Consider the following 26,222-nt stretch of genomic DNA (forward strand, 5'->3'; position numbering starts at 1 on the left):
TGCAGCAGTCTTCGCTTACGGCCATACCAACCTGGCAACGCTAGTGAGCCACACAGGAAGTGAGTTGGCAGTTTGTAGTAGGCAGTAGGTGAGAGAGGCTCACCTTGTGTTTTTTGTTTTGTTTTATCTGCGTAAAGATTTATCTCTTTTGCAACTTATTGATTTTTGTTTGTTATAGTTTTTACACTTCCCAGCAGCAGTTTGCTGTCTGGGGAGAAATTTTATTTTGTTTGAAAAATGGATGGATTACATGGCAAAGAAGTGGACATGGCAGGAGGAAGACGAGTGCTAACAGACAAAGAAATGGATAAAGGACAACGAGATGGACAAGGACGAATGGATTATAACAAGAGGATTTACTCTAAAGAGGCTACAGTAATTGTTGACATGGCGGATCAGAGAGATGCAAGAGCAGAGGACATTATCAAAGCAGTGAACGAAAGGATTGGAGGAGGAAAGATTCTAGCAGTCAGACCAAGGCAAGTAAAAGAATATGAAATTACACTGATAAACAGGGAGGCGTGCGATGGATTAGATGAAGGATTAATGATAAAAGGAAAACTGTGTGAGATTCGACAACTGAAAACTAGGGAGTATGTGGTTTCTTTCATACATTTGCCAGCCTATATTGAGGACTCTGACATTTTAATTAAATTACAAAATTGGGGCGTAACACCAGTTTCAGACATCATAAGAAGAATGTATCCAGGCACAGACATTGCGGATGGTACAAAGTACCTAAGGGTGAAATTTCCTAAAGAAGTAGTGTCTCTGCCATACAGTACAAAGTTTGATACGGAGGAGGGAACACAGTATTTCAGGATCATGCATGATCGACAGGTTAAAACCTGTCGATTGTGCATGAATCCGGGACATGTGTTCAAAGACTGTCCAGATTTTAAATGTCATCAGTGCAATGGCCAGGGTTATTACGCAAGGGATTGCGATGCAATTAAGTGCCCGGATTGCAGAAAGGCTTTTGGGTTTTCTTTCCTACTTATATAATGTACTGGCGATTAGATTGGCTGGTCTTTAAATAGCCATCTCTTTGTAGCAGACTTCGCTTACGGCCATACCAACCTGGCTATGCCCGATCTCATCTGTTCTCGGAAGCTAAGCAGGTTTGTGCCTGGTTAGTACTTGGATGGGAGACCGCCTGGGAATACCAGGTGCTGTAAGCTTTTTGGACATTTTTCACTTAGTATATAATAATTTTGCCAAAAAATATAGTCAATGCCCGATCTCTGAATATTAGCAGGTTTGGGCCTGGTTAGTACATGGATGGGAGACTGCCTGGGAATACCAGGTGCTTTAATCTTTTGGAAAATTTCACGAATTATATAATAATCTTTCATTAAAAAAAAAAAAAAAAAAAAAAAAAAAAAAGAAGCGTCAATGCCCGATCTCTGAATCTTAGCAGGTTTAGGTCTGGTTAGTACTTTGATGAGAGACTGCCTAGGAATTGTTATGTGGAGGGGTTGGGAAGAACTCGGATGCAGACAGGATGTAACAAACACAGGGTTTATTAATACAAAAAGGGGAAAACAAAACCCACGAGGGGGAAAACAATGACTAGGGAAGACACTAAATACTCTACAAAACACAATAAAAAGGTAAACAAAGACTCTTAACACTAACTACTAACAAACACTCACGGTAGTACAAAGACTTCTAGGAGGGGTTACAAGGACACGATATCTCGGGAGGCTGACGGGAAGAAACATATGTGGAACAATCTCAGACGTGGAACAATGACAAATGATGAACAATCTCAAATCACAAGAGAGGTACAATCACAAATGAACCGACGAAAGACAGAGCACACTAGGAGATCTAAATAGGGGAACAATTAAGACACGACAGGTGGCACAGATAGGACAAACACGACAAGACTAGGATAACAAGGGGGGCGGGGCAAGGGAACGAGACAACACAAGCACATGGCCCAAAGACAAGGCCATGTGCTTGTACACAAAACACGGGTATGCCATGATCCTGCCTCAAGACTAGGGAAAATCAAGGACACGAGGGCAGAATCATGACAGTACCCCTCCCTTAAGGAGCGGCTTCCAGACGCTCCTCAAGGGAACATCAAACACGGGACATGACAGACTGGGACACAGACACAAACCAACAAGACATGACAAATAACAACAAAGGCAAACATGAGTACACAACGGCAGGGTTAGGGTGACAAATCAAAAAAAACAAACAGGGGAGGGGAGGGGGCGGGACCACAAAGTTCATGGGGGACAGACCAGGGTGGGTGGGTGGGGTAGGAATCTTAGGAGGACAGGACGAATGCTGACGACGGGGGGTACGGGCAGGTCTGGGTGGTGAGGGACGGGGAGGGGTCTCGGGACAACTGACAGGGGACATGACAGGAGCAGACACGGGACGCGGGGCAACACTTACGGGACGCGGGGCAAGACTTACGGGACGCGGGGAGACGACAGCTGGACCTTGGGGGACAACATCTACTGGACACGGGGCAACATCTACTGGACACGGGGGTACAACATCTACTGGACACGGGGGGACAACATCTACTGGACACGGGGGGACAACATCTACTGGACACGGGGGGACAACATCTACTGGACACGGGACATCTACGGGACACGGGGCAACATCTACTGGACACGGGGGGACAGCATCTACTGGACACGGGGGAACAACAGGACACGGGACACCTACGGGACACGGGGCAACATTAACGGGACACGGGGCCACATCAACAGGACACATGACTACATCAGCAGGACACGGGGCAACACTCACGGGACACGGGGAGACGACATCTACGGGACACGGGGAGACAACGGCAGGACACTCGGGATTTCTGGGGACAGGGTCTGGGGACGAGACAGGACTGACGGGGACTTCTAAAATCCGAACAAGACGGGACAAATAATCAGAAAAAGACTTTACAGCAATTATAATGGGCATCTCCTTGCGAGATGAGACAGATTGTAGTAAAGCCTTGGCTGCAGAGTCGGCCGCGGCTCTCTCCTCCGCCCTCGTGACTGCTGACTTAGTAACAGTTCTCATCTTTGCCGGCCCGGGCACGCCAGCGCTCACCACTGCTGGCTCGGGCACGCTCACCGCTGCTGGCTCGGGCACGCTCACCGATGCTGGCTCGGGCACGCTCACCGCTGCTGGCTCGGGCACGCTCACCGCTGCTGGCTCGGGCACGCCAGTGCTCACCGCTGCTGGCACGGGCACGCCATCGCTCACCGCTGCTGGCACGGGCATGCCAGCGCTCTCCGCTGCTGGCACGGGCACGCCAGCGCTCTCCGCTGCTGGCACGGGCACGCCAGCGCTGCTGGCTCGGGCACGCTCACCGCTGCTGGCTCGGGCACGCTCACCGCTGCTGGCTCGGGCACGCTCACCGCTGCTGGCTCGGGCACGCTCACCGCTGCTGGCTCGGGCACGCCAGCGCTCACCGCTGCTGGCACGGGCACGCCAGCGCTCTCCGCTGCTGGCACGGGCACGCCAGCGCTCACCGCTGCTGGCACGGGCACGCCAGCGCTCACTGCTGCTGGCTCGGGCACGCCAGCGCTCACCGCCGCTGGCTCCGGAGACCTCGCCGACTCAGGAGAAGACAGGGTTACAGGAACGGCAGGCCCCTTCTTCTTCCTCTTCCTCCTTGGCCGCGGTGCAGGGGCCACAGCTGGGTCATAGGTGGGTTGGGGGAGTTGGGTCTCGGGCAGGGCAGACTCGGACGCCGAAGACTCTGAAGCCGACTCCCACGACAATCGTCTCCCACGCTTCCTGGGGAGACTGATGGCTGTGGAAGGCGCCTCAGGACTCTGGGAGGGAGCTGCCTGTTCCCCCAGTGTAGTAACTGCCAGGAGATGACCCTCGGGGATCACTGGCAGCTGGGTAGATGGTTGGGACCTCTGGGGGGTACCCTGCGGCGCCTCCTGGGAGAACTTCTCCCACAGCCGGGCATAATTGTAGAGAACCCACTCGTTCTCAGGCGAGTATGGCAGGGCAACCCTTTTCTTCTCGGCGGGGGACGACATCCAACACTGTTGGCGGAACTCCAATTGGGATTGAGGAGTGGGGGACATCCTGTCTGCTGAGTTCCTATTTGGTCGGTTCATTCTGTTATGTGGAGGGGTTGGGAAGAACTCGGATGCAGACAGGATGTAACAAACACAGGGTTTATTAATACAAAAAGGGGAAAACAAAACCCACGAGGGGGAAAACAATGACTAGGGAAGACACTAAATACTCTACAAAACACAATAAAAAGGTAAACAAAGACTCTTAACACTAACTGCTAACAAACACTCAAGGTAGTACAAAGACTTCTAGGAGGGGTTACAAGGACACGATATCTCGGGAGGCTGACGGGAAGAAACACATATGTGGAACAATCTCAGACGTGGAACAATGACAAATGATGAACAATCTCAAATCACAAGAGAGGTACAATCACAAATGAACCGACGAAAGACAGAGCACACTAGGAGATCTAAATAGGGGAACAATTAAGACACGACAGGTGGCACAGATAGGACAATCACGACAAGACTAGGATAACAAGGGGGGCGGGGCAAGGGAACGAGACAACACAAGCACATGGCCCAAAGACAAGGCCATGTGCTTGTACACAAAACACGGGTCTGCCATGATCCTGCCTCAAGACTAGGGAAAATCAAGGACACGAGGGCAGAATCATGACAGGAATACCAGGTGCTTTAAGCTTTTGGGTTTTCTTTCCTACTTATATAATGTACTGGCGATTAGATTGGCTGGTCTTTAAATAGCCATCTCTTTGCAGCAGACTTCGCTTACGGCCATACCAACCTGGCTATGCCCGATCTCGTCTGATCTCGGAAGCTAAGCAGGTTTGGGCCTGGTTAGTACTTGGATGGGAGACCGCCTGGGAATACCAGGTGCTGTAAGCTTTTTGGACATTTTTCACTTAGTATATAATAATTTTGCCAAAAAATATAGTCAATGCCCGATCTCTGAATATTAGCAGGTTTGGGCCTGGTTAGTACATGGATGGGAGACTGCCTGGGAATACCAGGTGCTTTAATCTTTTGGAAAATTTCACGAATTATATAATAATCTTTCATTAAAAAAAAAAAAAAAAAAAAAAAAAAGAAAGCGTCAATGCCCGATCTCTGAATCTTAGCAGGTTTAGGTCTGGTTAGTACTTTGATGAGAGACTGCCTAGGAATACCAGGTGCTTTAAGCTTTTGGGTTTTCTTTCCTACTTATATAATGTACTGGCGATTAGATTGGCTGCTCTTTAAATAGCCCTCTCTTTGCAGCAGTCTTCGCTTACGGCCATACCAACCTGGCTATGCCCGATCTCGTCTGATCTCGGAAGCTAAGCAGGTTTGGGCCTGGTTAGTACTTGGATGGGAGACCGCCTGAGAATACCAGGTGCTGTAAGCTTTTTGGACATTTTTCACTTAGTATATAATAATTTTGCCAAAAAAAATAGAGTCAATGCCCGATCTCTGAATATTAGCAGGTTTGGGCCTGGTTAGTTCATGGATGGGAGACTGCCTGGGAATACCAGGTGCTTTAATCTTTTTGGAAAATTTCACGAATTATATAATAATCTTTCATAAAAAAAAAAAAAAAGAGTCAATGCCCGATCTTTGAATCTTAGCAGGTTTAGGTCTGTTTAGTACTTGGATGGGAGACCGCCAGGGAATACCAGGTGCTGTAAGCTTTTTGGACATTTTTCACTTAGTATATAATAATTTTGCCAAAAAATAGAGTCAATGCCCTGATCTCTGAATGGTTTAGGTCTGGTTAGTACTTTGATGAGAGACTGCCTAGGAATACCAGGTGCTTTAAGCTTTTGGGTTTTCTTTCCTACTTATATAATGTACTGGCGATTAGATTGGCTGGTCTTTAAATAGCCATCTCTTTGCAGCAGTCTTCGCTTACGGCCATACCAACCTGGCTATGCCCGATCTCGTCTGATCTCTGAATATTAGCAGGTTTGGGCCTGGTTAGTACATGGATGGGAGACTGCCTGGGAATACCAGGTGCTTTAATCTTTTTGGAAAATTTCACGAATTATATAATAATATTTTATTAAAAAAAAAAAAAAAATGAGTCAATGCCCGATCTCTGAATCTTAGCAGGTTTAGGTCTGGTTAGTACTTGGATGGGAGACCGCCTAGGAATACCAGGTGCTTTAATCTTTTTGGAAAATTTCACGAATTATATAATAATCTTGCATAAAAAAAAGAGTCAATGCCCGATCTCTGAATCTTAGCAGGTTTAGGTCTGGTTAGTACATGGATGGGAGACTGCCTGGGAATACCAGGTGCTTTAATCTTTTGGAAAATTTCACGAATTATATAATAATCTTTCATTAAAAAAAAAAAAAAAGAAAAAGAAAGAGTCAATCCCCGATCTCTGAATCTTAGCAGGTTAGGTCTGGTTAGTACTTTGATGAGAGACTGCCTAGGAATACCAGGTGCTTTAAGCTTTTGGGTTTTCTTTCCTACTTATATAATGTACTGGCGATTAGATTGGCTGGTCTTTAAATAGCCCTCTCTTTGCAGCAATTTTCGCTTACGGCCATACCAACCTGGCTATACCCGATCTCGTCTGATCTCGGAAGCTAAGCAGGTTTGGGCCTGGTTAGTACTTGGATGGGAGACCGCCTGGGAATACCAGGTGCTTTAAGCTTTTTGGACATTTTTCACTTAGTATATAATCATTTTGCCAAAAAATAGAGTCAATGCCCGATCTATGAATATTAGCAGGTTTGAGCCTGGTTAGTACATGGATGGGAGACTGCCTGGGAATACCAGGTGCTTTAATCTTTTTGGAAAATTTCACGAATTATATAATAATCTTTCGTAAAAAAAAAAAAAAAAGAGTCAATGCCCGATCTCTGAATCTGGAATACCAGGTGCTTTAAGCTTTTGGGTTTTCTTTCCTACTTATATAATGTACTGGCGATTAGATTGGCTGCTCTTTAAATAGCCCTCTCTTTGCAGCAGTCTTCGCTTACGGCCATACCAACCTGAGGGCGCTAGAGAGCTACAGGAAGTGTTGGCTGCAGTTTGGAGAGGAAGGCTCTCCTCCATTTTGATTTTTCTGTTAGTGTTTGTTTTGTGAGTTGTTTTTGGACTTTTAGTTTATTTTTTGTGTGGTTTTTCAGTTTTAAACCACCTAACAGCAGCATCTTGCTGGCTGGAGGGTGGTTAATTGTTTTTTTTTTTTTTTTTGGTGTTTTTGTACAATGGATGGTTTATTGGCAAACGTAACTGGACTGGCTGGAGAGAGACGCACGGCAAACGACACCGGACTGGCTGGAGAGACACGCATGGTAAACGACAAGGGACTGGCTGGAGAGCTTTTTGGAAATTTTTCACTTAGTATATAATAATTTTGCCAAATAATAGAGTCAATGCCCAATCTCTGAATCTTAGCAGGTTTAGGTCTGTTTAGTACTTTTATGAGAGACTGCCTAGGAATACCAGGTGCTTTAAGCTTTTGGGTTTTCTTTCCTACTTATATAATGTACTGGCGATTAGATTGGCTGCTCTTTAAATAGCCCTCTCTTTGCAACAGTCTTCGCTTACGGCCATACCAACCTGAGGGCGCTAGAGAGCTACAGGAAGTGTTGGCTGCAGTTTGGAGAGGAAGGCTCTCCTCCATTTTGATTTTTCTGTTAGTGTTTGTTTTGTGAGTTGTTTTTGGACTTTTAGTTTATTTTTTGTGTGGTTTTTCAGTTTTAAACCACCTAACAGCAGCATCTTGCTGGCTGGAGGGTGGTTAATTGTTTTTTTTTTTTTTTGGTGTTTTTGTACAATGGATGGTTTATTGGCAAACGTAACTGGACTGGCTGGAGAGAGACGCAGTATTTTAAAGGAAGTATATGAAGACATTTTTAAGAAGGAGGAAATGAACCAGAGAACGGGGATGGGATTAATAAAGTTAATATATAAAAGAAAAGGAGATAAAGTAGACCTACAAAATTATAGACCAATTACAATGCTGAATACAGATCTGAAAATTTTAACAAAAGTTTTAGCCAATAGATTGAAAGAGGTAATGCCAACCATAATTAAAACACATCAAGTGTATGGAGTAAAAGGGGAAGATATAGCAGATACAACTTTAAGTATAATAGATAGAATAAGATATATGAAAGAAAAGAACAAAAAAGGATATGTTATTAGTTTGGATTTTGAAAAGGCCTTTGATAGAGTGGAGCATGAATATTTATTTGGAATTTTAAGAAGGTACGGGTTTGGGGATAATTTTGTCAAGTGGATTACAATTTTATATAGGGGAGCAATAACAAGAATACAGTGTAATGGTTTTTTAACAGAATGTTTTAAAATTACTAGGTCAATAAGACAAGGATGTCCATTATCAGCGCTTTTATATTCTTTAGTTGCAGAACCATTGGGATTAGCTATTAAAATAGATGAAGACATAAGAGGGATAAACATTGAAGGAAGTGGGGGAAATGAAAAAATATTTCAATATGCGGATGACACAACAATAATAGTTAAAGATATAGAGAGTGTTAATAAAGTAATGGAAGTAGTACAGATGTTTTGTAGGGGATCAGGAGGAAAGTTTTTCATTTTTCATTTTCATTTTAAAGAAACAAAAGAAATAAGGATTTTAGGTGTTCTAATGGGAAAAGACGAAAGGATTGTAAAAGAAAAAATGTGGGAAGAAATAGTAGGAGGAATTGAAAGAAGGTTAAATTTTAGGAAATTGAGGACATTAAGTTTAAAAGGGAAGGTTTTAATTTTAAATGTTTTAATGGTGTCAAAGTTGTGGTATGTTTTATGTGTGACTGCTATGCCAATATGGGTGGAGAAAAGGTTGAAAAAATGTTTTTTTGATTTTTTATGGAATAGTAAACCGTCAAGAATTGCATATAGTACGTTAATAGGAGAAGCAGGGAAGGGAGGGATGGGATTAATTGATGTAGAACAGAGAAAAAATAGCTTAAGAATTAAAATAGTAAAAAAATATCTGGATGAGGGTCACAAAACAGCATGGAAAAGGACAATGGAGTATTTTTTAAACAAATGTGGGGATTTTAACATGGGGGATGGAATTTTATGGATGAAAATGAAGAATTGGATGACAGAAAGATTACCAGAGTTTTATAGAGAAATGTTTAGTGCCTGGGGAAAATTTTTAGACAGAGTAGAGTATGATCCACATGGGAGAGAAAACATTTTAAATCAACCTCTGTTTTTAAACAAAAACATTTTAAAACAAGACAAAGAAATGTTTTTAAAGAAATGGATGGATGTGGGGATAACGAGAGTTAGAGATGTTTTATATGAATTTAAAGAAGGATTTTTACCGACACAATTTATTGTGGATGCAATGGAGGAGGCAAAAGAAGATTACAGTGAACAAGAAATAAAAAATAAATATGAAATCATTAAAAATGCAATACCTAAAGAGTGGATTAAAAGAATAGAAAGTATGGAAGGAGAACCAAAAGAGAAATGTATTCATGTGAAATTAGGGGAAAAACTGTATGATTTTAAGGAATGTACTGTGAAAATGATTTATCGTGCTTTTAGAGATGATGTTTTTAAAGAGCCGATTGTAAATGGATACTGGGTGCAGAAATTCAAAGATTTAAAAAAAGAGTGTATATGGAGAAACATGACGGGGAAATGTGTTGAAACAAAATTGGAATGTTTGGAGTATTTTATAAGGCATAAAGTGGTTTTTACTGATGTTATTTTAAATAAAATAGGAATGGAAGAAAATGCTCTGTGTAAAGTGTGCCAGGAAGAGGAAGAGGGGATTTTACATATGTTTTTACATTGTAGAGAGCTAGAGGACTTTTTAAGGAAATGTAAATGTTTAATTAAAGATGTGGCTGAGGAGTGGGATGAAAATGTAATGGAATGGAACAGAGTTGTGATGTTTGGTTGGGAGAAAAAGTGTAAAAACAAAAGTTTTATTAATCTGTGTGTAATGCTAATGAAAAGTGCAATATGGGACAGAAGAACTGTGGCTACAAAGGAAAAAAATGTGTTGGATGTTTGGAGTGTGTTTAAAAGAAAAACAGAATTATATATCGAACGACTGTATGTGTACTTTAAGGGTGTGAATATGTTAGACTCTTTTTATGATGTTTTTACCCCACAAGTTTGTTGTGTTTTAAATGATTTAATGTGGAAGTTGCCAGAAAGTGGAAGAGTTTTTTTAAATTATCTATGTAAATGAAAGATGTGTAATGTAGAGATGTGTAAAGACGATGTTCTGTATTTTCTATTGATTATTGTATTTTATTGATTGAAATTTCTTAATAAAAAAAAAAAAAAAAAAAAAAAAGGCTATGCCCAATCTCGTCTGATCTCGGAAGCTAAGCAGGTTTGGGCCTGGTTAGTACTTGGATGGGAGACCGCCTGGGAATACCAGGTGCTGTAAGCTTTTTGGACATTTTTCACTTAGTATATAATAATTCTGCCAAAAAATAGAATCAATGCCCGATCTCTGAATATTAGCAGGTTTGGGCCTGGTTAGTACATGGATGGGAGACTGCCTGGGAATACCAGGTGCTTTAATCTTTTTGGAAAATTTCACGAATTATATAATAATCTTTAATTAAAAAAAAAAAAGAGTCAATGCCCGATCTCTGAATCTTAGCAGGTTTGGGCCTGGTTAGTACTTGGATGGGAGACCGCCTGGGAATACCAGGTGCTGTAAGCTTTTTGGACATTTTTCACTTCGTATATAATAATTTTGCCAAAAAATATAGTCAATGCCCGATCTCTGAATATTAGCAGGTTTGGGCCTGGTTAGTACATGGATGGGAGACTGCCTGGGAATACCAGGTGCTTTAATCTTTTGGAAAATTTCACGAATTATATAATAATTTTTCATTAAAAAATAAATAAATAAATAAATAAATAAATAAAAAGAAAGCGTCAATGCCCGATCTCTGAATCTTAGCAGGTTTAGGTCTGGTTAGTACTTTGATGAGAGACTGCCTAGGAATACCAGGTGCTTTAAGCTTTTGGGTTTTCTTTCCTACTTATATAATGTACTGGCGATTATATTGGCTGGTCTTTAAATAGCCCTCTCTCTGCAGTTGTTTTCGCTTACGGCCATACCAACCTGAGGGCGCTAGAGAACTACAGGAAGTGTTGGCTGCAGTTGGGAGAGGAAGGCTCTCCTCCATTTTGATTTTTCTGTTAGTGTTTGTTTTGTGAGTTGTTTTTGGACTTTGGTTTATTTTTTGTGTGGTTTTTCAGTTTTAAACCACCTAACAGCAGAGTTTTGCTGGCTGGAGGGTGGTTAATTTTTTGTTTGTGTTTTGTACAATGGATGGATTATTGGCAAACGACACTGGCCTGGCTGGAGAGAGACGCATGGCAAACGACACTGGACTGGCTGGAGAGAGACGCATGGCAAACGACACTGGACTGGCTGGAGAGTGACGCATGGCAAACAACACTGGACTGGCTGGGGAGAGACACATGGCAAACAACACTGGACTGGCTGGAGAGAGACGCATGGCAAACGACACTGGACTGGAGTATCGACAACGAGCAGGACACGGTAAAAATCAAGATGCAAGATATACATGTGGTGAAAGGAAATACTTAAAGGAGGCAACTGTGATTGTGAATGTGGAGAATGTAAGTGAGGTGAGAGCTGTGGATATTATTAAAGCGGTGACGGACAAATGTGGATATGGGGAAATCTTGGCACTAAGGCCAAGACAAGGAAAAGAATACGAGCTCACAATGGAAAAAGAAGAAACTTGTGATAAGCTGACTGAGGGATTGTTAATAAATGGAGTGAACTGTGAGATAAAAAAGCTTCAAAACAGAGATTATGTTGTCTCTTTCATGCATCTGCCCGTCTACCTTGCTGATGAAGAGATTTTAAATAAACTGGAGGTTTGGGGGGTTTCCCCAATTTCAAAAATAAAGCGGCGTGTTTATCCGGGCACCAGCATTGAGGATGGGACAAGATATGTAAAGGCGCGGTTCCCGAAGGAAGTGGCCTCCCTCCCTTACAGCACAAAAATAGAGACGGCAGAGGGTCCACAATATTTTCGGGTGATGCACAGCCATCAGGTGAAGACTTGTCGGCTGTGCATGAGCCCAGACCATGTGGTGAAGGACTGCCCGGAGTTCACGTGCCATAAATGCGAGGAGAGAGGCCACTTCGCGAGAAATTGCAACGCTGTGACGTGCCCGGAGTGCAATTTGGTTTTAAATAAGTGTGAGTGTTGGATGCAGGGTGAGGAGGAGGAGCAGCAGGTGGGCGGGCGGGTGCATGAAAGAGACAACGAGCAGCGAGACTATGGAGAAAGAGTTCGAGGTGAAGGACTGGAATTAATTAAGGATATGGAACAACAGAAAGAGTGTAACGAACCCATCATACAAACACAACAGGAGGGGGGAATTTGGACACAGATGGATTTGACTGACAGCTTGAAAAATGCTTTGGATACTATGGAACTGGATGATGAAAGGAATAAAGTATTGAGTGATGCACAACAGGAGGGAATTTTATGTACACCGATGGATGTGACGGACAGTGTGCAAAAGGAGATGGACGCAGTAGAAATTAATGATGCTACAAAAGAGTGTGAACAAGGACAAGAAAATGAGGAGACGAAGGGGAAATCATCAAAAAGAAGAAGATATGTGAAGGTAATACCCAATTTAGATACTGCAAGAAAAAGAGTGCTTAAAGAAGATGGTTTTGAATGTACAAATAAGTATGAGTTGCTAAAGGGTTTGGAGGAGATGGACTGAGTTTATGGGTTTTATGCATGTTTTATATGTTTTATGCTGTTAAGAATAGTGACTTTTAATGCTAGAGGGCTGTCAGACATGGGAAATTTTGAAAAAAGTGAAAGAAATGTGTAAAGGAGAAGATGTGATTTTATTACAAGAAACTAACTGGAAGGAAGATTACATGACTGAAATAAGGAAAAGTTGGAGCAGAGGAATTTTATATAACAATGGTGATGGGAGGCTGGGAAGAGGAGTTGCAGTTTTAATAAAAGAAAACAGTGGTGTATCGTGTAAAACAATATATAATGACATGGATGGGAAATGTATGGCGGTTGAAATGGAGTATGAGGAGAAAAAAAGTTATTGTAGTTAATATTCATGCACCAACAGTAGAGAATGAAAAAAAGGAATATTTTAATATATTAAGAGAATTTTTAAAGAAGCATAAAGAAGTTATTATGATGGGTGATTTTAATACTGTTTTCAGTAAATTAGAAATGGGAGAGGGAATGGTTTTTAAAAATGATAAAGGAAGAAAAGAACTGAAATTATTAATGGAAGAAAATAATATAATTGATGTATGGAGAGAAAGAAACGAAAAAAAGAAAGAATATTCAAGGAGGCAATTAGTGGGTAATTTTATGTGTAAGACAAGGATTGATTTCATTTTATGTACAAGGAACATTGAAGGATTTATCGGTAATATCAAATATGAAGAATCAAGCTTAAGTGACCATAAACCAATTTTTATGCAAGTAGACTGGAGTTCAGTGAAAAAAGGGCCGGGGGTATGTGTTTTAAATGCAGAGGTTTTGAAGAATGAGGACTATGTGTTAAGTATTAAAGAAATTATTGAAAAAGAAAAGGAGAATGGAATGTACAGCGAAGATAAAAGGATATGGTGGGAAAATGTTAAATATTTAGTTAAAAAATTCACAATAAAATACAGTTAATTAATACAGAGAAGTAAGAGGAAGAAGGAGAGAGAAATAAGAGAAAAATTGGAAAAGGAATTAAATGAGAATGGGAAAGATATACAAAAAAATAAAAGAATTGGAGGGAACATTGAAAGACATGGAAGAGAAAAAATATGAAGGTGCAAGACTAAGAAGTAAAGCTAAATATACTGTGGAGGGTGAAAAATGTAAAAAAAAAATTTTTGATTTAGAAAAAATAAGAGGGAAGGCTGGAATGATTAAAGAAATAAGAGGGAAAAATGGTGTAGTGGTGGAAACTAATGAGGAAATATTAGAAGAAATAAAAGCTTACTATGAGAACCTGTTTAGTACTGAGGGGGTGGGCGAAGAAGAAAAACTGGAGTTACTGAATCAAATAAAAAACAACAGTAGGAGAAGTAGACAAAAAAGAGTGTGATGAAGAGATAAGAGAAGAAGAGATTCAAAGAGCAATAAGTGAATTAAACAAAAATAAAAGTCCAGGTGTAGATGGTTTGGGGAGTGAATTTTATATAGTTTTTAAAGATTTTTTAACTAGCATTTTAAAAGAAGTATATGTAGAGGTGTTTAAGAAAGGAGAATTAAATCAAAGAATGGGAATGGGTTTAATGAAATTGATATACAAGAGAAAAGGAGAGAAGACAGATTTGAAGAACTATAGACCGATTACAATGCTAAATACTGATTTAAAGATTTTATCTAAAATTTTAGCCAACAGATTGAAAGAAGTCATGCCGAGTATAATTAAAACTAACCAAGTGTATGGAGTGAAAGGGAGAGACATAGCAGATACAACTATTAGTATAAAAGATATGATAAGACACATACATGATAGCAATAAAGATGGGTTTATTATCAGTTTAGATTTCGAGAAAGCTTTTGACAGGGTGGAGCATGGTTTTTTATTTGATGTTTTAAAAAGTTTTGGTTTTGGAGAGAATTTTATGAAATGGATTAGGATTTTATACAAAGGCGCAATAACAAAAATTAAATGTAATGGGTTTTTAACACAGTGTTTTAAAATTACTAGATCGATAAGGCAAGGATGTACATTGTCGGCTCTTTTATATTCTTTAGTTGCAGAACCTTTGGGATTGGCTGTAAAACATGGAGAGGGGATAAAAGGCATAGGCATCGAGGGAGGGGAAAGTAAAAATTTTCAGTACGCGGATGACACAACATTATTGTTAAAAGATCTGAAGAGTGTGGAAAATGCAACTAAAATTGTACAAAAGTATTGTAGGGGATCAGGAGCTAAAGTAAATGAGGACAAAACGCTGTATATGAGATTTGGAGGGGCACCTGTTTTAACAGAACATTTTACCTTTAAGGAAACTAAAGAAATGAAGATTTTAGGTGTTTTAATGGGGAGGGATGAAAGAAAGCAGATGAAACTATGTGGGAAGAAGCTTTAGGAGGGATTGAAAGAAGATTGAATTTTTGGAGAATGAGACATTAACTTTTGAAAAGGGAAGGTTTTTAGTTCTTAATGTTTTAATGGTTTCGAAATTGTGGTATATTTTATATTGTCATCTATGCCGTTGTGGGTAGAAAAAAGGCTGAAAAAATGTTTTTTAGATTTTCTATGGGAAGGGAAGCCACCAAGAATAGCATACAACACTTTAATAGGAGCAGTGAAGAAGGGAGGACTGGGGTTAATGGATGTGGAGCAAAGAAAGAACAGCTTGAGAGTGAAAATAATAAAATAACTACTTGATGAAGAAAACGAAGTGGCATGGAAGAGAACAATGGGGCATTTTTTAAGTAAGTGTAGTAATTTTAATTTGGGGGACAACATTTTATGATGAAAGTTTAAAAAATGGATGACGGAGGGGCTGCCAGATTTTTATATATTGTCATCTTGGTTGGGTAGAAAAAGCTGAAAAATGTTTTTAGATTTTTATGGGAAGGGAAGCCACCAAGAATAGCACACAACACTTTAATAGGAGCAGTGAAGAAGGGAGGACTGGGGTTAATGGATGTGGAGCAAAGAAAGAACAGCTTGAGAGTGAAAATAATAAAAAAGTACTTGGATGAAGAAAACGAAGTGGCATGGAAGAGAACAATGGGGCATTTTTAAGTAAGTGTAGTAATTTTAATTTGGGGGGACAACATTTTATGGATGAAAGTTAAAAAATGGATGACGGAGGGGCTGCCAGATTTTTATAAAGAACTGATGGGGGCATGGGGCAAATTTTAACGAATGTGCATTTTAAGCCACAAGGCAGAGAGAACATTTTAAATCAGCCTTTATTCTTAAACAACGGCATTTTAAGTCAAGGGAAGGAGTTTTTTTTTAAGAAGTGGTGGGATGTGGGAATTACGAGAGTCAGAGATGTTTTATATGAATTCAAAGAGGGGTTTTTACCAGTGCAATACATTGTGGATGTGATGGAGGAGGCAAAGGAGGATTATAGCAGACGAGAGATAACAAACAAGTATGACGTAATTAAGAATGCAATACCTCAAGAGTGGATAAACAGAATTGACAACATGGAAGAAGAGAAACCTGGGAAAGATGTGTATGTGAGGCTAGGGGAAAAACTGTGTGCTTTTAATGAATGTACTGTGAAAATGTTTTATTGTGTTTTTAGAGATACTGTTTTTAAGAAGCCTGTTGTAAACGAATACTGGGTACGGTTGTACAATGATGTAAAAGAAGAGAATATATGGGGGGACATGAATGGTAAGATTGTACAGACGAAACCGGAGAATATGGAGTATCTTATCAGGAACAAAGCAGTATTTACAGATGTGATTTTAAACAAAATTGGGATGGAGGAAAGTGCCACATGTAAAGTATGCCAAGATGCAGATGAAGGGTTTTTACACTTGTTTTTATATTGTGATGAGCTGAAAGTTTTTAATGAGAAATGTAAAAACATGATTTTAATTTTGAAAGGAGTTGAAATTGGGAAATTTGAATGGGAAAAGGTGTTCATGTTGGGAATTAATGAAAATTGTAAAAACAAGAAGATCATTAATTTACTTGTGATGTTGATGAAAAGTGCGGTATGGGAAAGAAGAGTAGTGGTGAAAAAAGAAAATGTTTTAATTGATGTGTGGGAAATGTTTAGGAGAAAAGTTGAGAAATATGTTGAATGTCTGTTTTATTACTTTAAGTTGGAGGGAACAATGAATGTTTTTAATTAAGTTTTTACACAGGAGGTCTTAAAGGTTTTAAATGACCTGGGGATGGAATTGTCATTTTTAAAAGATTAAACAATGTAACGAGTGTTTTTTAAGTTGTTATTTGTAAAATGTCTGACAGCCCAAAACTTTAGGAGTGTCTATGTTAAAGAAAGCATATTATGTATCTTTGCATGTTAATAATTGATATGTATGTTTGAATTGAATAATTTCTTTAATAAAAAAAAAAAAAAAAAAAAAAAAAAAAAAGGCTATGCCCGATCTCGTCTGATCTCGGAAGCTAAGCAGGTTTGGGCCTGGTTAGTACTTGGATGGGAGACCGCCAGGGAATACCAGGTGCTGTAAGCTTTTTGGACATTTTTCACTTAGTATATAATAATTTTGCCAAATAATAGAGTCAATGCTGATCTCTGAATCTTAGCAGGTTTAGGTCTGGTTAGTACTTTGATGAGAGACTGCCTAGGAATACCAGGTGCTTTAAGCTTTTGGGTTTTCTTTCCTACTTATATAATGTACTGGCGATTAGATTGGCTGCTCTTTAAATAGCCCTCTCTTTGCAGCAGTCTTCGCTTACGGCCATACCAATCTGGCTATGCCCGATCTCGTCTGATCTCGGAAGCTAAGCAGGTTTGGGCCTGGTTAGTACTTGGATGGGAGACCGCCTGGGAATACCAGGTGCTGTAAGCTTTTAGGACATTTTTCACTTAGTATATAATAATTCTGCCAAAAAATAGAGTCAATGCCCGATCTCTGAATATTAGCAGGTTTGGGCCTGGTTAGTACATGGATGGGAGACTGCCTGGGAATACCAGGTGCTTTAATCTTTTTGGAAAATTTCACGAATTATATAATAATCTTTCATTAAAAAAAAAAAAAAAGAGTCAATGCCCGATCTTTGAATCTTAGCAGGTTTAGGTCTGGTTATTACTTGGATGGGAGACCGCCTGGGAATACCAGGTACTGTAAGCTTTTTGGACATTTTTCACTTAGTATATAATAATTTTGCCAAAAAAAAGAGTCAATGCCCGATCTCTGAATCTTAGCAGGTTTAGGTCTGGTTAGTACTTTGATGAGAGACTGCCTAGGAATACCAGGTGCTTTAAGCTTTTGGGTTTTCTATCATACTTATATAATGTACTGGCGATTAGATTGGCTGGTCTTTAAATAGCCCTCTCTTTGCAGCAGTCTTCGCTTATGGCCATACCAACCTGGCTATGCCCGATCTCGTCTGATCTCGGAAGCTAAGCGGGTTTGGGCCTGGTTAATACTTGGATGGGAGACCGCCTGGGAATACCAGGTGCTGTAATCTTTTTGGACATTTTTCACTTAGTATATAATAATTCTGCCAAAAAATAGAGTCAATGCCCGATCTCTGAATCTTAGCAGGTTTAGGTCTGGTTAGTACTTGGATGGGAGACCGCCTGGGAATACCAGGTGCTGTAAGCTTTTTGGACATTTTTCACTTAGTATATAATAATTCTGCCAAAAAATAGAGTCAATGCCCGATCTCTGAATATTAGCAGGTTTGGGACTGGTTAGTACATGGATGGGAGACTGCCTGGGAATACCAGGTGCTTTAATCTTTTTGGAAAATTTCACGAATTATATAATAATCTTTCATAAAAAAAAAAAAAAGAGTCAATGCCGATCTTTGAATCTTAGCAGGTTTAGGTCTGGTTAGTACTTGGATGGGAGACCGCCTGTGAATACCAGGTACTGTAAGCTTTTGGGTTTTCTATCCTACTTATATAATGTACTGGCGATTAGATTGGCTGCTCTTTAAATAGCCCTCTCTTTGCAGCAGTCTTCGCTTACGGCCATACCAATCTGGCTATGCCCGATCTCGTCTGATCTCGGAAGCTAAGCAGGTTTGGGCCTGGTTAGTACTTGGATGGGAGACCGCCTGGGAATACCAGGTGCTGTAAGCTTTTAGGACATTTTTCACTTAGTATATAATAATTCTGCCAAAAAATAGAGTCAATGCCCGATCTCTGAATATTAGCAGGTTTGGGCCTGGTTAGTACATGGATGGGAGACTGCCTGGGAATACCAGGTGCTTTAATCTTTTTGGAAAATTTCACGAATTATATAATAATCTTTCATAAAAAAAAAAAAAAAGTCAATGCCCGATCTTTGAATCTTAGCAGGTTTAGGTCTGGTTAGTACTTGGATGGGAGACCGCCTGGGAATACCAGGTGCTGTAAGCTTTTTGGACATTTTTCACTTAGTATATAATAATTCTGCCAAAAAATAGAGTCAATGCCCGATCTCTGAATCTTAGCAGGTTTAGGTCTGGTTAGTACTTGGATGGGAGACCGCCTGGGAATACCAGGTGCTGTAAGCTTTTTGGACATTTTTCACTTAGTATATAATAATTTTGCCAGATAATAGTCAATGCCTGATCTCTGAATCTTAGCAGGTTTGGGCCTGGTTAGTACATGGATGGGAGACTGCCTGGGAATACCAGGTGCTTTAATCTTTTGGAAAATTTCACGAATTATATAATAATCTTTCATAAAAAAAAAAAAAAAAAAAAAAAAAAAAAAAAAAAAAAAAGAGTAAATGCCCGATCTCTGAATCTTAGCAGGTTTAGGTCTGGTTAGTGCTTTGATGAGAGACTGCCTAGGAATACCAGGTGCTTGAAGTTTTGGGTTTTCTTTCCTACTTATATAATGTACTGGCGATTAAATTGGCTGGTCTTTAAATAGCCCTCTCTTTGCAGCAGTTTTCGCTTACGGCCATACCAACCTGAGGGCGCTAGAGAGCTAGTGAGAAACAGGAAGTGTGTTGGCTATAGGGAGGTGAGAAAGGCTCACCCAAACTTTTGTGTTGTTTTTTTTGCGTTGTTTTTGTTCAAGATAAGTATTTTTGTTTCTAGTTTTTTGTGTTATTTTTGTTATTCATCCTCCCAACAGCTTTGCTGTTTGGGAGGGATCGTTTTAGTTTTGTGTTTTTTGTTAAAATGGACGGATTAACGGCTACAGACATGGATTTGGCAAAACAGACAAGGCAGCTAACTGAAAATGGACTGGATCAAAGACAACGAGAAAAGGATTACCCAGAAAGGCGAATGAAACGGATCTATACCAAGGAAGCAACGGTAGTGATTGATTTGACGGAGGTACAAGATGGGAGAGCAGAGGACATTATAGAAGCATTGAAAGACAAGATCGAAGTGACTAGCATACTAGCGGTAAGACCAAAAATGATGAAACAATATGAAATTACATTGGAAAAAGAGGAAGATATTGAGAAACTGGAAGAAGGATTGATGATTAAAGGAAAGATTTGTGAAATTAAAAAGTTGAACAATAAGGATTTTGCTGTATCTTTCATGCATCTGCCTGCTTACTTGGAGGATGACAATATTTTAAAGAAGCTGGAGGGATGGGGGGTGACTCCTATCTCACAGATCAAAAGGAGATTCTACCCGGGCACCCGCATTGAGGATGGAACGAGATTCCTGAGAGTACGGTTTCCAAAAGAGGTGGCTTCCCTGCCCTACAGCACGAGAATGGAGACGGAAGAAGGACCTCAGTATTTCAGGGTGATACATAGCCAGCAGGTGAGAACCTGTAGGTTATGTATGAGCCCTGAACACATGATGAAGGACTGTCCTGACTTCAAATGCTATAAGTGCTCGGAAAGGGGACATTTCGCGAGGGACTGTAATGCGGTGAGGTGCCCGGACTGCAGGCTTGTGTTAAACAAGTGCGAGTGCTGGTTCGGAGAACAACATCAGGAGGAAGAGCAGGGGTGTGGGCAGATGCATGAGGAAGGAACATCAAGAGAGGATACCACAAGCACGGACGTTGAAGAGGAAAGTGAAAGGACTGGATCAACGCAGTGCAGTGAGGAAACGGGGTCACTGATGGAAATAACTGATACTTTACAGATTCAACTGGAAAAGACAGAGGATCAGGAGTGGGTCAGCGAGGATGGGAGAATGGACAAAGACAGTGAATGCATCGACGATGCCGGCACTACAGGAATCAATAAAAGAAGAAGACAAACTAAGGTAACACCAAATTTAGAGAAAGCCAAAAGAAAAGTATTAAAACAAGGATGTGAGGAAAAACAAGACAGTGGGGAAATGGTAAAGGAAGGAGAGTGAATGAACTGACAAAATGGGGATTTTATGGCTTTTATTTTATTTTATGGTGCTGAAAATTGTGACTTTTAATGATAGAGGATTAATGAATGTTTATAAATTTGAAAAGGTGAAGGAATTGTGTCGAGATGAAGATGTGATTTTATTGCAAGAGACAAACTGGAAAGAGAATGTTATGGAGGATATTAGAAAAAGATGGGAAGGGGAATTACTTGTTAACAATGAAGAGGAAAAAATGGGAGGAGGAGTGGCGGTTTTAATAAGAAAAGACAGAGGTATAAAGACAAAACTTATATATAATGATAAAAAAGGAAAATGTATGGTGGTAGAAATCGAAATGGAAGAAGACAAATTTGTTTTAGTGAACGTGCACGCTCCCAATGGAGAAAAAGAAAAGAAAATATACTTTAATGTTTTAGCTGATGTAATTGAAAAATGGGGGAAGGTGGTGATTGTAGGGGATTTTAACACTGTTTTAATTAGTAAAATGGATATGGCAAATGGGATGGTTTTTAAATCGGATGGGGGTAGAAAAGAACTAAGGTCATTGATGGAAGAGAAAAATATGATTGATGTGTGGCGGGAAAGAAATGGAAAAAAGAAGGAATTTTCAAGAAGACGGTGGGGAATTTTATGTGCCAAACCAGAATAGACTATTTTTTAAGTACCAGAAATCTTGAATGTTTCATTGATGTAATATTTTACAAAGAAACGACCTTAAGCGATCACAAAATGGTTTTAATGACGATGGATTTTAAAAGACAAACAAAGGGACCTGGGGTGTGGATTTTAAACACTGAGGTTTTAAAGAATGAAAGTTTTAAAAAAGAGATTGAAATGATATTAGATGGGAGGAAAAAAGACCTGATGTATATGGAAGACAAAAGGCAATGGTGGGAAAATGTTAAGTATGATATTAAGAAATATTCTATGAACTACTGTAATTTATTACAAAAGGTTAAAAGAACCAAGGAGAGAGAAATAAGGAGAACTCTAAAAGAGGAGTTAAATAAAAACCAAGTAGATGTGCAAAAAGTAATTGAAATAGAAAATTAGAGATGTTCCGATACCCTTTTTCTCTTCCCGATACCGATTCCGATACCTGGGCTCAGGGTATCGGCCGATACCGAGTACTGATCCGATACCTGGGTGTGTATCTGTATATACAGCTGTATATACTACTAGCCCTGTGTAAATTGCTAGAATTCTTTTTATGGTGTGCTTCAGACAGATCCCTCAATAAAACATGAACAAATACATGGTGAACTACTGTATTTATTACAGTATTTTTATTATCTAACATGAATTTGACAGTATTATTTATTTTCATATGCAAAAAAGAACTTCAAATGCAGCCAAAAATCTAACACCGCAAACTAAAAAAGGTATTTAAGTTTTACAATATAACTGTATAAAAAAACTGCAACAAATAAGTCTAGGAATATAAAAAAAGATCTATTAATCAGATAATCTCTTTACAACAAAACAAGTAAAAAACAAGCAACCATCTAGGCATAATTATTATTATTATAGAGACGTATTATTATTACTGTAGGCTACAACAGTAGCTTTATATATTGTCAATTTACTCATGTAAACCAAACATTTATTTTAATGGGCTGCCATGAAGATCTTTGAGTGTCTGTGTTTATGATATGACAGTATTCTCAAATGAAACGGTAAATTCTCATGAAGTGACGGTTTATGCGTTCGTGTCCTCATGACACACAGCAGAGACTACAAAACAGCGAGCTCTCGCGCATCTGTGCCAGTCACCCACAGAGATGTAGATTTTGCGGGAGTAATATTTAAATAGTATTTTGCAGTTTAATATTCACAGACACTAGTATATATTCGGCTACTGTCTGGAGCCCTGCGCTTTGACTTACACGGAAGCGACTGAACGCAGTTGCCGGTACTGAATATACTTGAGAGTCTGTAACTACCGGTACTACAGAGACATACTGCTAACCACTGATCTATAATATAGAAGCGGCTTCACTGTCTTTTGGCAGTTTAGAATGTGATGAGTGATCCAGTCATATATAGATCAGGGCTGCTAACGCGTTTTCATTTCTTCTTCGCTGCTCTAAACAGGGGTTGCTTGTGGCAACACAGCACAACTTCCTGTGTTTTCAATGCATTTTGAGCAGCGAAGAAGAACCGTGCAGCAGTTAGGCAAAGCTTGCGGTCATAACTAGGTATTTTTTAAGAAAATGGTATCGGATCGGTATATGGGTTCATGTACTCGCCGATGCCGATGCCAGAATTTGTTGTGGTATCGGAGATATTTCCGATACTAGTATCGGAATCGGAACAACTCTATAGAAAATACGTTGAGAAAAATAGAAGAGGAGAAATGCAAGGGGGCAATGTTGAGAAGCAAAGCCAAATACACGGTGGAAGGGGAAAAATGTAACAGATTCTTTTTTAATCTTGAGAAAAGCAGGGGGAGAGCGGAAACAATTAAAGAACTTAAAAGTAGGAATGGAATGGTGGTCTCAGATACAGAGGGGATTTTAAAAGAAGTGAAATCATTTTATGAGGAACTTTTTAAGTCTGAGGGGGGAGATGAGGAAAAAAGGAATATTTTGTTGCAACAGATAACAAGGAAAGTTGGCGAACAGGATAAAAAAATATGTGAAAGGGAAATAGAAACTGAAGAGATCATACATGCCATAAATCAATTAAGAGTGAGGAAAAGCCCCGGAGTAGATGGTATTGGAAGTGAGTTTTACAAAGTTTTTAAAGAAAAAGTAAGCGTGATTTTAAATGAAATTTTTGAAGAAGTTTTTAAAAAAGAAAGAGTAAGCCCAAGAATGGGGCTAGGATTAATGAAAATAATATACAAGAAAAAAGGAGACAAAACTGAGCTGAAAAATTTTAGACCCATTACAATGCTAAACACTGATTTTAAAATTTTAGCCAAGGTCTTAGCAAACAGATTAAAAAATGTCATGCCAAATATAATAGAAACAAACCAGGCGTATGGAGTAAAGGCGAGAGATATAGCAGATGTTACTAGCAGCATTAGAGATATAGCAGGGTATATAAAAGAAAAAGGCAAAAGTGCTTATGTTATTAGTATGGATTTTGAAAAGGCTTTTGACAGAGTTGAACATGGCTTTTTATTTGCAGTTTTAAAGGAATTTGGGTTTGGGAATAATTTTATTAAATGGATTTCGGTTTTATACAGGGATATTTTTACAAAAGTAAAATGCAATGGTTTTTTAACTCAACCTTTTAAAGTTTTAAGATCCATAAGACAGGGGTGTCCATTGTCGGCGCAGTTGTACTCATTGGTAGCAGAACCTTTAGGGCTTTTAATAAATAGAGAAAAAAGAATAAATGGAATACAAATGGAAGAGGGAGAAGAATTAAAGAAAATATTTCAATATGCTGATGACACGACAATTGTGGTTGAAAATGTAGAAAGTGTTAAAAGAGTGATGGAGAAAACAAAACTGTATTGTGAGGGTTCGGGTGCAAAGATAAATGAAGAAAAAACTGTATACATGAAATATGGAAGGGCGGAGGTTCTTACAGGGGTCTGTAAGTTTACAGAGGTGCAAGAAATAAAGATTTTAGGAATAATTGTAGCAAAGAATGAAAAGGAGGCTACGGACAGTATGTGGGAAGAGACGGTGGGAGGGATGGAAAGAAGACTGATTTTCTGGAGAAGCAGGTTTTTAAGTTTAAAAGGGAAAATTTTAGTTGTAAACATGCTAATGTTATCTAGAATGTGGTATACATTACATGTGATGCCATTGCCAGACTGGGTTTTTAAGAGAATAAAGAAATGTGTTTTAGAATTTTTATGGGACAAAAAGCCTCCAAGAATTGCATATTTTACACTGATTGGGAAACCGGGGGAGGGAGGGATGGGTTTGGTGGATGTAGAACAAAAAATGAAAAGCATGAGAGTAAAGGTGGTAAGAAAATATTTGGATGATACGAACAGAGCAGAGTGGAAGAGATTGATGGCTCTTTATTTAAATAAATGTGGGAATTTTAATTTGGGGGAAAATGTTTTATGGATGAAGCTTAAGAATTGGATGATGGAGGGGATCCCACCATTTTACAAAGAGGTTTTAAGCGCTTGGAGGCTTTTTTTAACAGAGGTGGATTTTAATCCGGAGGGGAGAGAAATGATTTTAAATCAACCTCTGTTTTTAAATGGGAAAATAAAGATGCAAGAGTATGATATCTATTTTAAGAAGTGGTTGCAAGCAGGGTTTGTAAAGGTGAGGGATGTTTTATGGGAATTTAAAGAGGGATTTTTACCACTTCAAGTGATCATAGATGCAATGGATGAGGAGAAGGAGGACTTTAATGTAAATGTTTTAAAAAGACAATATGAACAAGTAAAAAAAGCAATCCCAGGACAATGGCTGGAAGAAATTATTAAGGAGGGAGAAAAAGAAAATAAAATGAGCGTGTTTCTAAAATGTAAAGACAATATGGTGAATTTTAATTTGGGTTCTGTTAAAATGTTTTATGGGTTTTTTATAAATAGTTTTTAAAAAACCTCTTGCCAATCAGTTATGGATAAGGCATTTTAATGAAATTGAAGAGGAAGATATATGGAAGAACATGACATGGAAATGGTTGGATGTGGATTTACAAAGTTTTGATTATTTTATTAGACAAAATGTGATTTTTACTGAAATGAGCTTGTGTGCAATGCAGAAAGAAACTAATGCCCAATGCAGAGTTTGTAAAAAAGAAGATGAAGGAATTTTACATTTGTTTTTATTCTGTGAGAAGTTGAACCCATTTTTTAAGGAATTAAAGGAAATAATCAAAGACTTAAGAGATAATGAGGGGGACTGTAACTGGAATAATTTTTTTATGTTGGGAATGGCAGAGAATACAGCAAACAAGAAACTAATTTATTTGTTTTTAATTTTGGCCAAAAAAGCAATATGGAAAAGAAGGAATATAGTCAAAAACAGAGATTTTATTGCTAACCTATGGTTGATTTTTAAACAGTTGGTTGAAGAGTATGTAAAAATGCTGTACAGTTATTTTAAACTGGAAAACAAGATGGGGGATTTTTATGGAATTTTTACGAAGGAGGTTACATATATTTTAAAACAAAAGCACTTTTATATGCCAAGAGAAGATTAACGAATTCGATGAATTTGTGAATTTAGATGTGTTTGGTTTTTAGTGTTATGCATATTTTGAAAAAATTCTTTTGTGAAATGCTTTTGTTTTTATGAAAATTTCCCTGTAACAGCTTTAAAGTCTTGTACACAA

The 26,222-nt window shown here is 39.1% G+C and overlaps 7 non-coding genes and 1 pseudogene across 7 annotated transcripts; all 8 read left to right on the forward strand.

Moving 5' to 3' along the window:
- The first annotated feature begins 1,062 nt into the window (after positions 1 to 1,062).
- LOC113103808 (5S ribosomal RNA) lies at positions 1,063 to 1,181 on the forward strand. The gene has a single exon (XR_003291636.1). It is a non-coding gene; the product is annotated as a 5S ribosomal RNA (ribosomal RNA).
- Positions 1,182 to 4,800: 3,619 nt separating this feature from the next.
- LOC113103804 (5S ribosomal RNA) lies at positions 4,801 to 4,919 on the forward strand. Its single transcript, XR_003291632.1, has one exon. It is a non-coding gene; the product is annotated as a 5S ribosomal RNA (ribosomal RNA).
- A 380-nt stretch (positions 4,920 to 5,299) lies between these two features.
- On the forward strand, positions 5,300 to 5,418 carry LOC113103829 (5S ribosomal RNA). The gene has a single exon (XR_003291647.1). It is a non-coding gene; the product is annotated as a 5S ribosomal RNA (ribosomal RNA).
- Positions 5,419 to 5,916: 498 nt separating this feature from the next.
- LOC113103826 (uncharacterized) lies at positions 5,917 to 6,035 on the forward strand (annotated as a pseudogene).
- Positions 6,036 to 6,556: 521 nt separating this feature from the next.
- LOC113103798 (5S ribosomal RNA) lies at positions 6,557 to 6,675 on the forward strand. The gene has a single exon (XR_003291626.1). It is a non-coding gene; the product is annotated as a 5S ribosomal RNA (ribosomal RNA).
- A 10,742-nt stretch (positions 6,676 to 17,417) lies between these two features.
- LOC113103794 (5S ribosomal RNA) lies at positions 17,418 to 17,536 on the forward strand. Its single transcript, XR_003291622.1, has one exon. It is a non-coding gene; the product is annotated as a 5S ribosomal RNA (ribosomal RNA).
- A 503-nt stretch (positions 17,537 to 18,039) lies between these two features.
- Positions 18,040 to 18,158, forward strand: LOC113103810 (5S ribosomal RNA). Its single transcript, XR_003291638.1, has one exon. It is a non-coding gene; the product is annotated as a 5S ribosomal RNA (ribosomal RNA).
- A 500-nt stretch (positions 18,159 to 18,658) lies between these two features.
- Positions 18,659 to 18,777, forward strand: LOC113103795 (5S ribosomal RNA). Its single transcript, XR_003291623.1, has one exon. It is a non-coding gene; the product is annotated as a 5S ribosomal RNA (ribosomal RNA).
- The last annotated feature ends 7,445 nt before the right edge of the window (positions 18,778 to 26,222 follow it).

Source organism: Carassius auratus, unplaced genomic scaffold (assembly GCF_003368295.1).
Source record: "Carassius auratus strain Wakin unplaced genomic scaffold, ASM336829v1 scaf_tig00217860, whole genome shotgun sequence".
NCBI lineage: Eukaryota > Metazoa > Chordata > Actinopteri > Cypriniformes > Cyprinidae > Carassius > Carassius auratus.